The sequence below is a fragment of the Callithrix jacchus genome, chromosome 15 (assembly GCF_049354715.1).
Source record: "Callithrix jacchus isolate 240 chromosome 15, calJac240_pri, whole genome shotgun sequence".
Classification (NCBI taxonomy): Eukaryota; Metazoa; Chordata; class Mammalia; order Primates; family Cebidae; genus Callithrix; species Callithrix jacchus.
The window spans coordinates 26,059,216-26,073,861 of record NC_133516.1 but is presented as its reverse complement, the minus strand read 5'-3'; the positions used below and the strand labels follow the sequence as shown (position 1 = coordinate 26,073,861).

At 42.5% G+C, this 14,646-nt stretch overlaps 1 pseudogene across 1 annotated transcript; it reads left to right on the top strand.

Annotated features, from left to right (window-relative positions):
* Positions 1 to 909: 909 nt before the first annotated feature.
* LOC108588397 (ATP synthase F(1) complex subunit gamma, mitochondrial pseudogene) lies at positions 910 to 2,000 on the top strand (annotated as a pseudogene). The gene has a single exon (XR_013527250.1). The product of XR_013527250.1 is annotated as an ATP synthase F(1) complex subunit gamma, mitochondrial pseudogene (transcript).
* Positions 2,001 to 14,646: the final 12,646 nt, after the last annotated feature.

Below are 14,646 nucleotides of genomic sequence, written 5' to 3'. Positions count from 1 at the left end.
TAAAGGAAAAAAACAGTATCTGAGCTGCTCAAATTTTCTAATACAAAATTTACAAATTAGCTTTGAGAAAACCAAGACTATCGGTGATGAAATTATCCACTTCCATTCCTTGAGTTAGTTATCATTAACTACCCATTTGTCCTTGAGACAGGGAAGGTCAAGAGAAATGACAGGAAACAATAGTGACACGTGTTCTTTCTCACAGAAAGTATTCAAGACACTTTAAAAATTGTAGGCATATGACCTCTAAATGGATGGACACAGAGTGGATGGCCCTAGTGCTAGCTGGAGTAGGGTCCTAGGGCCCCACTGGGCCAGGCCTTCACCCTTAGTTGTTGGACTGGGAGGAGGTCTTGTCTGGAGTTTCAAGAGGAGCTGGGATAACCAAAGCAGTAGGACTTGGGGGCTCCAGGCAGAGGCCATTTATCAGTTGATGCAGAACAAGCTTCGTGTTTAAATATCAGTATGGAGTGCTGCTGAACATTTGCCCTGCCCTTTACCAAAACAATGTGAAGGCTGGACAGCCTCTGGTGAAACTGTGGCCATGAGGTATTCTATCATCACAGGAGATCACTGTAGCTCAAATGAAGTGTGTGTCTTGATGAGGGGGAGATGGATCCCCTTTATATACAGGTGGAAACAGGAGACTGTTTCCAGTGCAGAGCCTGCCATTGGACTTGGCATCTGATAACTGAACAGAGCTTAGCTGAACCATTGGGGCATGAAGGCCAAAACAGCTGAAGCTTACTTCCTTAGGCAGTCTTGAAAATAAAGTTTTACTCATTTACAACTCACAATTCTCTTTAACTTTTCTACTCTGCTTCAAACTCAGGAAGTGTTAGACATGTAACATTGACAATAATAAAAACAGGGTAAGGGGCCTGAGTGACCGACCTTCAGCGGAGCTGTGGCTACCATGTTCTCTCACGCGGGCATCTCTGGGCTGTCGGCCTGGACCTTTCAGCCGCAATGGATTCAGGTTCGAAATATGGCAACTTTGAAAGATATTACCAGGCAACTAAAGTCCATCAAAAACATCCAGAAAATTACCAAGTCTATGAAAATGGTAGCAGCAGCAAAATATGCCCATGCTGAGAGAGAGCTGAAACCAGCTCGAATATATGGATTGGGATCTTTGGCTCTATATGAGAAAGCTGATATCAAGGGGCCTGAAGACAAGAAGAAACACCTCCTTATTTGTGTGTCCTCAGATCGAGGACTGTGTGGGGCTATTCACTCCTCCATTGCAAAACAGATGAAAAGCGAGGTTGCTACACTAACAGCAGCTGGAAAAGAAGTTATGCTTGTTGGAATTGGTGACAAAATCAGAGGCATACTTTATAGGACTCATTCTGACCAGTTTCTAGCGGCATTCAAAGAAGTAGGAAGAAAGCCCCCTACTTTTGGAGATGCGTCAGTCATTGCCCTTGAATTACTGAATTCTGGATATGAATTTGATGAAGGCTCCATCATCTTTAATTGATTCAGGTCTGTCATCTCCTATAAGACAGAGGAAAAGCCCATCTTTTCCCTTGGTATTACCATTGCAAGTGCTGAGAGCATGAGTATCTACAATGATATTGATGCTGATGTGCTTCAGAATTACCAGGAATACGGTCTGGCCAACATCATCTACTACTCTCTGAAGGAGTCTGCCACTAGTGAGCAGAGTGCCAGGATGACAGCCATGGACAACACCAGCAAGAATGCTTCTGAGATGATTGACAAATTGACATTGACATTCAACTGTACCCGCCAAGCCGTCATCACAAAGGAGTTGATTGAAATCATCTCTGGTGCTGCAGCTCTGGATTAATGAAAATCAAGTTCCATCCTCAGACAAGAGGTAAAGACGGAAAATTCAGCCAGCTGATTTTGTTTTTAGCATACTGCTGCTGTCTGTCAGAAAAACTGTTTCTCCATTGTTTGAATTACCGAAGACAGCAAGATATTTGTAAATTATCTTGCAATAAACAACTTAAATAAGGAAAAAAAAAAAACAGGGTAAGGCAAGTTGATTCAGGACCAAGAGTACTCCCCCAGAAACAGCAGTCCTATATTCGCTTCCAAACTCCACTCCCTTGCCTGGGCTCTAGAGACCAGCAAAACTAATTGCTCACTTTCCTAGGCTTTTTTTTTTTTTTTTTTGCAAATGGAGGTGGCCATAGAATCTGTTTCTAGCCAATAGATCCAGATGGAATTCAACTGTGGAGCGAGGGAAAGGGTTTGCGGAAAGCTTTTGTTTTTCTCATACAAAGGGACAGCTGCAGCTGGTTCTGGCCTTCCCCTGTCCTCCTACCCTGATGGTGGGCATGATGCCTGGAATAGGAGCTGCCATGTTGAAGCCATGAAGGAGTGGCTGGGAGAAGCATAGCCATGCTGGCTCTGGACCTCATGAGCTGCTGAACAAATGCTAACAGCTGCCTACTTCAGATGTTTTACTCTGTGAATAAATGGAGAACTCTGTTTGTTCATTACGTTTTCTTATTATAGCTGAAAGCATTCCTAATGGATACAACTAATATAAACCATTACTTGTCATGGATACACAAAGGGGTGGGGGTAGGGAACACAGCAAGGGTTTTCCAAGTCGAGTTAATGCCTCAGAAAGAAGCTGTGGATGCTTGCAGTTCCTGAAAGCACGAGAGGTATCAGAGACTATTGGGGTCAGATCAAAACAGCACAGAAGCCAACTTGAAGGACCTTCCACTGCCCAAGGAGAAGATAATCTGAGCATTAAAAAAAAAAAAAACAGGGGGAGAGGAGAAGATGGCGCAATAGGAGCAACTCAGGATTGCAGCTCCCAGTGAAAGCGCAGAGGGTGAGTAGACACCACATTTCCAGATAGATCTTTATTGCCCACAGACCAGGAGATTTCCAGATGTAGGAGCCCCACGGGCCACCAGTGTGGCTGTTCTGGCCGGAGCGGCTGTTTTGGCCAGCACCACAGTGCAGCGGCACTCCATGCAAAATACACTGGTCTGGTTGCCCTGTTAAACTGGCAATTTGAGATTTGGGAAGGCAGATTAGCACATTCATCTGATTAAACGGGACTTAAACAGTAAGCCAGGCCAGGAGATTCCCAGGCAGTGACGTTATTTCAGCTGGTGCAGTGGGTCACCGCACGGGAAATCACACAGATCGTGGCGCCCTTTCAGCAGGCAACTGGAACACCTGGGAAAGAGTCAACCATTCAACATGAAAAAAAAAGGGCTCCGAGGCAAGAAGCCAGGTGATCAGGCTCGGCAGATCCCACCCACACAAAAACAAACAAAACAGCAATTGGAAACACTCAGGGATGAAAGTTTCATGGCAAGCACAGCTGAACCCAGGATAGTGCAGCTCGGTGGGAAAGGGGTGTCCGCCATTACCGAGGACTCCACCCCTATGGAGGTACTCTGCCATTGCTGACACAGCCTGCCATTGCCTAGGCAACCCATCGTTGCTGAGGCAATCTGCCATAACAGAGAGAGTCCGCCACTACAGAGGCAGGCCACCATTGCCAGGGCAGTTCTAACCACACCCATATAAACAGGACTACAGGGAATTACACACGGCAGCAGGGTGGAGCCCAAGGCAGCAGGGTGGAGCCCACGGCAGCAGGGTGGAGCCCACAGTGACAGGGTGGAGCCCACAGCAGCAGGGCGGAGCCCAGAGCAGCTCAGCATAGCCTCAGCAGGCAGGCAGTGACTAGACTGCCTCCTTGCTGGGCAGGACAGTGCAATGGATACTCATAAATAAAGCCCTAACTCCCTGGGACAGAGCACCTGAGGAAAAAAGGGGGCTTTATGAGTTCTGCTGCAGCAGACTTAAACGTACCTGCCTAGCAGCCCTGAATGAACAATGGAGCTCACAGCTAAGCACTTGAGCTCCTATAAAGTACAGACCATCTCCTCAAGCAGCTCCCTGACCCCCATATATCCAGAGTCACCTCACAAAGGACTGATCAGACTGACATTTGGCGGGCATCATTCTGGGACAAAGATAGCAGAAGAAGAAACTGGTAGCAACCCTCACTGTTCCGCAGCTGCTACAGGTGTTCCCCAGGCAAACAGGACCTGGAGTGGACCTCAGCAGTCATACAGCAGAGGGGCTAGACTGTTAGAAGGAAAACTAAGAAACAGAAATACTTCATCATCAACAATCTGGACATCCAGTCAGAGACCCAATTGAAAAGTCAGCAACTACTTAGACAACAGGTGGATAAATCCACAAAGATGGGAAGAAACCAGCGCAAAAAGGAGGAAAACACCCGAAACCAGAACACCTCACCTCCTACAAGGGACCACAACTCCTCACCAGCAAGGGAACAAGGCTGGATGGAGAATGAGTGTGATGAAATGACAGAATCAGGCTTCAGAAGGTGGGTAATAAGAAACTTCTGTAAGCTAAAAGAACATGTTCTAACCCAATGAAAAGAAACTAAGAATGTTGAAAAAAGACTTGACGAAATGCTAATGAGAATAGACAACTTAGAGAGGAATATAAGTGAATTGATGGAGCTGAAAAACACAACATGAGAACTTCATGAAGCATGCACAAGTCTCAACAGCCGAATGGACCAAGCAGAAGAAAGTATATCAGAGGTCGAAGATCAACTCAATGAAATAAAATGAGAAGGCAAGATTAGAGAAAAAAAGTGCAAAAAGGAATGAACAAAGTCTCCAAGAAATGTGGGAGTATATGAAGAGACCTAATCTATGTTTGATAGGTGTACCTGAATGTGATGGAGAGAATGAATCAAAGCTGGAAAATACTCTTCAGGATATTATTTCCCCAAACAAGCAAGGCAGGCCAATATTCAAGTGCAGGAAATACAGAGAACACCACAAAGATATTCCGCAAGAAGAGCAACCCCAAGGCACATAATCGTCAGATTCACCAGGGTTGAAAAGAAGGAGAAAATGCTAAGGGGAGCCAGAGAGAAAGATCAGGTCATCCACAAAGGGAAGCCCATCAGACTTACAGCAGATATCTCTGCAGAAACCCTACAAGCCAGAAAGGGGGGGGGGGCAATAGTCAACATCCTTAAAGAAAAGAACTTTCAACCCAGAATTTCATATCCAGCCAAACTGAGCTTCATAAGTGAAGGAAAAATAAAATCCTTTGTGAACAAGCAAGTACTCAGAGATTTTGTCACGACCAGGCCTGCTTTACAAGAGCTCCTGAAAGAGGCACTACACATAGAAAGGAGCAACCAGTACTAGCCATTCCAAAAACATACCAAATGTTAAACAGCATCAACAAAATGAAGAATCTGCATTAACCAATGGGCAAAACAGCCAGCTAGCATCAAAATGGCAGTATCAAATTCACACATAACAATATTAACCCTAAATGTAAATGGGCTAAATGCACCAATCAAAAGACACAGACTGCAAAATTGGATAAAAAGCCAAAACTCATCAGTGTGCTGTATCCAGGAAACCCATCTCACAGGCAAGGATACACAAAGGCTCAAAATAAAGGGATGGAGGAGGATTTACCAAGCAAATGGAGAGCAAAAAAAAAAAAAAAAAAAAAAAAAGCAGGAGTTGCAATTCTCGTCTCTGATGAAATAGACTTTAAAGCAACAAAGATCAAAAGAGACAAAGAAGGACATTACATAATGGTAAAAGGATTGATACAACAAGAAGAGCTAATGATCCTAAGTATATATGGACCCAATACAGGAGCACCCAGATATATAAGGCAAATTTTTAACGACTTACAAAGAGACATAGACTCCCACACAATAATAGTGGAAGACGCTAACACCCCACTGTCAATATTAGACAGATCAACCAGACAGAAAATTAACAAGGATATCCAGGGCTTGAACTCAGACCTGGAGCAAGCAAACCTGATAGACATTTACAGAACTCTCCACACCAAATCCACAGAATATACATTATTCTCAGCACCACATCACACCTACTCTAAAATTGACCACATAATTGGAAGTAAATCACTCCTCAGCAAATGCAAAACAACTGAAATCATAACAAACAGTCTCTGAGACCATAGTGCAATCAAGTTAGAACTCAGAATTCAGAAATTAACTCAGAACCACACAGCTTCATGGAAACCAAACAACTGGCTCTTGAATGTTGACTGGATAAACAATGAAATGAAGGCAGAAATAAAGAAGTTCTTCGAAACCAATGAGAATGAAGACAAAACATACCAAAATCTCTGGGACACATTTAAAGCAGTCTCTAGAAGAAAATATACAGCAATAAGTGCCCACATGAGAAGAGTGGAGAGATCCAAAATTGACACCCTATAGTCAAAATTGAAAGAGCTAGAGAAGCAAGATCAAAAAAACTCAAAACCTAGCAGAAGACAAGAAATAACAAAGATCAGAGCAGAACTGAAGGAGATAGAGACATGAAAAACCCTTCAAAAAAATCAATAAATCCAAGAGCTGGTTTTTTTAAAAGAGCAACAAAATAGATAGACCACTAGGCAGATTGATAAAAAAGAAAAGAGAGAATAACCAAATAGATGCAATAAAAAACGATAAAGGGGAAATCACCACAGATTCCACAGAAATTCAAACCATCATCAGAGAATATTACAAACAACTCTATGCACATAAACTAGTAAACCTGGAAGAAATGGATAAATTTCTGAACACTTGTGTCCTCCCAAGCCTAAACCAGAAGGAAGCCAAAACATTGAATAGACCAATAACAAGATCTGAAGTTGAGGCAGCAATTAAGAGCCTACCACCCAAAAACAGCCCAGGTCCAGATGGGTTCACAGCCGAATTCTACCAGACACACAATGAGAAACTGTTAGCATTCCTTCTGAAACTATTCCAGATAATTCAAAAAGAGGGAATCCTTTCCAAATCATTTTATCAGACCAACATCATCCTGATAACAAAACCCGGCAGAGACTCAACAAGAAAAGAAAACTTCAGGCCAATATCCATGATGAACATAGATGCAAAAAATCTTCAATAAAATACTGGCAAGCCTATTGCAACAGCACATCAAAAAGCTTATCCACCATGATCAAGTAGGATTCATCCCACAGATGCAAGGCTGGTTCAACATACACAAGTCTATGTAATTCACCACATAAACAGAACCAAAAACGAAAACCACATGATTATCTCAATTGATGCAGAGAAGGCCTTTGACAAAATTCAACAGCCCTTTATGCTAAAAACCCTCAATAAACTCGATATTGATGGAATGTATCTCAAAATAATAAAAGCTATGTATGACAAACCAACAGCCAATATCATTCTGAATGGGCAAACACTGGAAGCATTCCCTTTGAAATCTGGCATTAGACAAGGATGCCCTCTCTCACCACTCCTATTCAATACAGTACTAGAAGTTCTAGCCAGAGCAATCAGGCAAGAAAAAGAAATGAAAGGTATTCAGATAGGAAAGGTGGAAGCCAATTTGTCTCTATTTGCAGACAACATGATAGTATATCTAGAAGACCCCATCGTCTCAGCCCAAAAACTTCTGAAACTGATAAGCAACTTCAGCAAAGTCTCAGGATACAAAATCAATGTGAAAAAATCACAAGCATTCCTATACACCGATAACAGACTTAAAGAGAGCCAAACCAAGAACAAACTGCCATTCACAATTGCAAGAAAGAGAATAAATACCTAGGACTACAACTAACAAGGAATGTAAAGGACCTCTTCAAGGAGAACTACAAACCACTGCTCAAAGAAATAGGAGAGGACACAAACAGATAGAGAAACATTCCATGTTCATGGTTAGGAAGAATCAATATCATGAAAATGGCCATACTGCCCAAAGTAATTTACAGACAACACTATCCCCATCAAGCTACCAATGACCTTCTTCACAGAACTGGAAAAAACCACCTTAAACTTCATATGGAACCAAAAGAGAGCATGCATAGCCAAGTCAATTCTAAGCAAAAAGAACACAGCAGGAGGCATCACACTACCGGATTTCAAACTATACTACAAGGCTACAGTAATCAAAACAACATGGTACTGGTATCAAAACAGAGATATAGACCAATGGAACAGCACAGAGGCATCGGAGGCAACACAATATATCTACAACCATACAATCTTTGATAAACCTGACAAAAACAAGCAATGGAGAAAGGATTTCCTGTTTAATAAATGGTGTTGGGAAAACTGGCTAGCAGTGTGCAGAAAGCAGAAACTAGACCCCTTCCTGACACCTTACACTAAAATTAACTCCAGATGGATTAAAGACTTAAACATAAGGCCTGGCACCAAAAAAGCCCTAGACGAAAACCTAGGCAAAACCATTCAGGACATAGGAGTAGGCAAGGACTTCATGACCAAAACACCAAATGCATTAGCAACAAAAGCCAAAATAAACAAATGGGACCTAACCAAACTCCACAGCCTCTGCACGGCAAAAGAAACAACTTTTTTTTTTCTTTAGAGTGAATTGGCACCCAACAGAATGGGAAAAAATTTTTGCACTTTACCCATTTGACAAAGGGCTGATATCCAGAATTTGCAAAGAACTAAAACAGATTTACAAGACAAAAAAAAAACAAGCCCATTCAAAAATGGGCAAAGGATATGAACAGACACTTTACAAAAGAAGACATACATGAGGCCAACAAACATATGAAAAAAATGCTCATCATCACTGGTCATTAGAGAAATGCAAATCAAAACTACATTGAGATACCATCTCACGCCAGTTAGAATGGCGATCATTAAAAAATCTGGAGACAACGGATGCTGGAGAGGATGTGGAGAAATAGGAACACTTCTGCACTGCTGGTGGGAGTGTAAATTAGTTCAACCATTGTGGAAGACAGTGTGGTGATTCCTCAAGGACCTAGAAATAGAAATTCCATTTGACCCAGCAATTCCATTACTGGGTATATATCCAAAGGACTATAAATCATTCTGCTATAAGGACACATGCACACGAATGTTCATTGCAGCACTGTTTACAATAGCAAAGACCTGGAACCAACCCAAATGCCCATCGATGATAGACTGGACTGGGAAAATGTGGCACATATACACCATGGAATATTATGCAGCAATCAAAAACGATGAGTTTGTACCCTTTGTAGGGACATGGATGAATCTGGAGAACATCATTCTCAGCAAAATGACACAAGAAAAGAAAATGAAATACCACATGTTCTCACTCATGGGCGGGTGATGAACAATGAGAACACGTGGACACAGGGAGGGGAGCACTACACACTGGGGTCTCTTGGGGGGAATAGGGGAGGGACAGTGGGGAGGGGGAGCTGGGGAGGGATAGGATGGGGAGAAATGCCAGATGTGGGTGAAGGGGAGGAAGGCAGTAAATCACACTACCACATGTGTACCTATGCAACTATCTTGCATGTTCTGCACATGTACCCCAAAACCTAAAATGCAATTTAAAAAAAAGAAATAAACAAACACTACCATGAATTGAAACTCATTGAAAATTAATAAATAAAGGGAAAGTACAAGCACTTCTCCTGCCTTTCCTTTATGAACTGTATTTCAGAGTAGCCAAAGAGATGATAAGGAGTTCTTTTTTTGTTTTTAATTGTAATTTAGGTTCTGGGGTAGATTTGCAGATCATGCAGGATTGCTGCATAGGTACACACATGGCAACGTGGTTTGCTACCTCCATCCCCCCGTCACCTACATCTGACATTTCTCCCCATGCTATCCCTCCCTGACCTCCCCACCTACCCCTGCTGTCCCACTCCTGGTCCCCCCAACAGACCCCAGTGTGTGATGCTAACCTTCCTGTGTCCATGTGTTCTCATTGTTCAGCACTTGCCTATGAGTGAGAATATGTGGTCTTTGATGTTCTGTTCTTGTATCAGTTTGCTGAGAATAATGGTTTTCAGATTCATCCATGTCCCTAGAAAGGACATGAACTCATCATTTTTTATGACTGTATAGTATTCCATGCTGTATATGTGCCACATTTTCTTTGTCCAGTCTATCGTCGATGGGCATTTGGGTTGATTCTAGGTCTTTGCTATTGTAAACAATGCCCCTATGAACATATGTGTGCATGTGTCTTTATAATAGATGATTTATAATCCTTTGGGTATATATCCAATAATGGGATTGCTGGGTCAAATGGAATTTTTATTTCTAGGTCCTTCAAGAAGCGCCACACTGTCTTCCACAATGGTTGAACTAGTTTACACTCCCACCAACAATGTAAAACTTTTCCTATTTCTCCACATCCTCTCCCGCATCTGTTGTCTCCAGATTTTTTAATGATCGCCATTCTAACTGGCATGAGGTGGTATCTCAATGTGGTTTTGATTTGCATTTCTCTAATAATCAGTGATCATGAGCATTTTTTCTTATGTTTGTTGGCCTCATAAATGTCTCCTTTGAAAAGTGTCTATTCATGTCCTTCTCCCACTTTTGGATGCGTTTGTTGTTTTTTTTCCTGTAAATCTGTTTTAGTTCTTTGTAGATTCTGGTTATTAGCACTTAGTCAGATGGGTAAACTGCAAAAATTTTTTCCCATTCTGTTGATTGCTGGTTCACTCTAATCATTGTTTATTTTGCTGGACAGAAGCTCTGGAGTTTAATTATGTTCCATTTGTCTATTTTGGCTTTTGTTGCCAATGCTTTTGGTGTTTTAGTCATGAAGTCCTTGCCTATGCCTATGTCCTGAATAGTATTGCCTAGGTTTACTTCTAGGGTTTTTATGGTGTTAGGTCTTATGTTTAAGTCTTTAATCCATCTGGAGTTAATTTTAGTGTAAGGTGTCAGGAAGGGGTCCAGTTTCTGCTTTCTGCACATGGCTAGCCAGTTTTCCCAACACCATTTGTTAAACAGGGAATCTTTTCCCCATTGCTTGCTTTTGTCAGGTTTGTCAAGAATTGGATTGTTGTAGACATGTGGTGTTGCCTCCATGGCCTCTGTTCTGTTCCATTGGTCTGTATCTCTGCTTTGGGTTTCCTAAATGCAGCACACTGATGGGTCTTGAGTTTTTATCCACTTTGTCGGCCTGTGTCTTTTGATTGGGGCATTTAGCCCATTTATATTGAAGGTTAATATTGGTACATGTGAATTTGATCCTGCCATTTTGATGCTAGCTGGATGTTTTGCCCATTAGTTGACACATTTTTTTTCATTGTTTTGGTGGTCTTTACCATTTGGTACGTTTTTGGAGTGACTGGTACTGATTGTTCCTTCCCTTGTTTAATACTTCTTTCAGGAGCTCTTGTAAGGCAGGCCTGGTGGTGACAAAATCAGCAATTGCTTGTTCATAAAGGATATCCTTTCTCCCTTGCTTATGAAGCCTAGTTTGGCTGGATATGAAATTCTAGGTTGAAAGTTCTTTTCTTTAAGGATGTTGAATATTGGCCCCCACTCTCTTCTGGCTTGTAGGTTTCTGCCGAGAGATCCGCTGTGAGTCTGATGGGCTTCCCTTTGTCGGTAACTTGATCTTTCTCTCTGGCTGCCTTTAGCATTTTCTCCTTCATTTCAACCCTGATGATTATGTGCCTTGGCGTTGCTCTTCTTGAGAAATATTTTTATGGTGTTCTCTGTATTTCCTGGACTTGAATGGTGGCCTGCCTTGCTAGATTGGGGAAGTTCTCCTGGATAGTATCCTGAAGAGTGTTTTCCAGCTTGGACTCATTCTCTCCATCATATTCAGGTACACCTTTTCACATAATCCCATATTTCTTGGAGGCTTTGTTCATTCATTTTTGCACTTTTTTCTCTATTCTTACCTTCTTGTTTTATTTCATTGAGTTGATCTTCAATCTCTGATATCCTTTCTTCTGCTTGGCCAATTCAGCTATTGAAACTCGTGTATGCTTCATGAAGTTCTCATGCTGTGTTTTTCAGTTCTATCAAGTCATTTATGTTCTTCTCTAGGCTGTTTATTCTAGTTAGCATCTCATCTAACCTTTTTTCTAGATTCTTAGTTTCTTTGCATCGGGTTAGCACATGTTCTTTTAGCTCTGAGAAGTTTATTATTACCCACTTTCTGAATCCTTTTTCTGTCAATTCATCAGATTCATTCTCCATCCATCTTTGATCCCTAGCTGATGATGAGTTGTGTTCCTTTGGAGGAAGAAAGGCATTATGATTTTTGGTGTTTTTATCCTTTTTGTGCTGGTTTCTTCCCATCTTAGTGGCTTTATCTACCTGTGGTCTTTGTAGTTGATGACTTTTGAATGGAGTCTCTGAGTGGACGTCCTTTTTCCTGATGATAAAGTTATTTCTTTCTGTTTCTTAGTTTTCCTCCTAACAGTCAGGCCCCTCTGCTGCAGGATCATTGGAGATCCACTTCAGACCCTGCTTGCCTGGTGATCACCTGTGGGTGCTGCAGAACAGTAAGGGTTGCTGCTGCTTTCTTCTTCTGTTATCTTCATTCCCAAAGGATGCCTGCCAGATGTCAGCCTGAGCTCTCCTTTATGAGGTGTCTCTTTGGGTATACAGAGGTCAGGGAGCTGCTTAAGGAGATAGTCTGTCCCTTATAGGAGCTCAGGTGCTGTGTTGGGAGCTCTGCTGTTCCATGCAGAGTTTCTAGGCAGGTACTTTTAAGTCTGCTGCAGCAGAACTCATAACCGCTTCCTTTCCCAGGTGCTCTGTCCTAGGAAGGTTGGGTTTATTTATAAGTTCCTATTGTGCTGCTGCCTTTTTTCATAGATACCCTACCCGGCACAGAGTAGTCCAATCACAGCCTGCTGGCAGAGGTGTTGCTGAGCTGCCACAGGCTCTGCCCAGCTGCTGTGTGAACTGCCTTGGTAGTGGCGGACTGCCTCGGTAGTAGGGGATGCCCTTCCCCCCACTGAGCTGGATGGTCCTGGGTCCAGCTGCACTTGCTGCAAAACTCTCAGTCTAGAGCATTTCAGATTGCTTGTTTTGTGGGGTGGTGCCCGCTGAGGCAGATCACCTGGCTTTCCGTCTCTGCCCTCTCCCTTTCAGTCGAATGGTTGGCTCTGTCTCCCAGGCATTTCAGGCACCAGCTGAAATGGCCGCCCAAATTTATGTGAGTTTCTGTGCACCAACCAGCACCGGCTGAAACCGCCATGCTGAAAACCCGTGGTGCTTTTTGGCCCAGGAATCTCCTGGTCTGTGGGCAGTGAAAATTTGTTTGGAAATGCAGTGGGAACTCACCCTCTGCATTGTTCTTGCTGGGAATTGCACTCCAGAGCTGTTCCTCTTTGGCCATCTTGGATCCTCCTTGATAAGGAGTTCTTTAAAGAGGAATCCCAGCTTATAAAGACCGAAGGAATGATAGAACTAGAAAATCACCACTTCACAGCATGTAATGAAATCATGAATCTAGTCAATAACCATCAATAATTATTAGATAAAATGATGACAGAGAACTGTTAATAATGGACAGATCAGGTTAAGAACACTTGAACCCATTGCTCAATTTTTACATCTCTAAACGTGGAACAATTGGACATGTTTAGAATGTGATACATCAGAAGGTACTCACCATCTCCTATGAAGCTTTCTAGCCAAAAAACTGTTTTAAGAGGAATCGAATCCAGTTTACCAGAAATGGATGATCAAGTTAAATGACTTCAGGAAGAAACAATCAGGTAAATCTAGCATGTGAGATATTCTATGGGAAAAATGACTCCTTTCTCTCCCTCCTCATGTAAATGTCATTAAAAGGGGGAGAGGGGAAGGGGAAAAACTTGTAAAGTAAAAGAGACTTACGAATCCTTTCAGGAGGCCGAGGCAGGTGGATCATGAGGTCAAGAGATCAAGACCATCCTGGTCAACATGGTGAAACCCCGTCTCTACTAAAAATACAAAAAACTAGCTGGGCATGGTGGCATGTGCCTGTAATCCCAGCTACTCAGGAGGCTGAGGCAGGAGAATTGCCTGAACCCAGGAGGCGGAGGTTGCGGTGAGATGAGATTGCACCATTGCACTCTAGCCTGGGCAACAAGAGTGAAACTCCATCTCAAAAAAAAAAAAAAAAAAAAAAAGAATCCTTTCAATAAAATATCTTGTTTATTGGGTACACATGGACACAAAGATGGGAACAATGAACAATGAGGATTACTAAAGGGGGAGGGAGGGAGGGAGAGAAGGCAGGATTGAAACAAACTGACTATTAGGCACTATGTTCGCTACTTGGGAGATGGGATGATTAGAAGCCCAAACCTCAGCATTATGGAATATACCCATGTAACAAACCTGCACATGTACCCCTCAATCTAAAATTTAAAAAGAATCCAGGTGCAGTGGCTCAGGCCTGTAATCCCAGCATTTTCCAAGGAGTCCAAGCAGGAGAATTGCTTATGTTCAGGAGTTCAAGATCAGCCTGTACAACATGGCAAAACCCTGTCTCTACAAAAAACACATAAATTAGGCTAGGTGTGGTGGCTCACATCTATAATCTCAGCACTTTTGGAGGCCAAGGTGGGCGGATCATTTGAGGTTAGGAGTTTGAGATCAGCCTGGCCAATATGACGAAACCCCATCTCTACTAAAAATACAAAAAAATTAACCCAACCTGGTGTTGTGCACCTGTAGTTCTAGCTACTCTGGGTGCTGAGGCAGAAGAATTGCTTGAATCTGGGAGGCAGAGGTTGCGGTGAGCTGAGATTGCACTACTGCATTCCAGCCTGGCCAACAGAACAAGATTTCATCTAAAAAACAAAAACAAAAAATTAGCCAGGCATGGTGATGCCTTCCTGTAGTCCCAG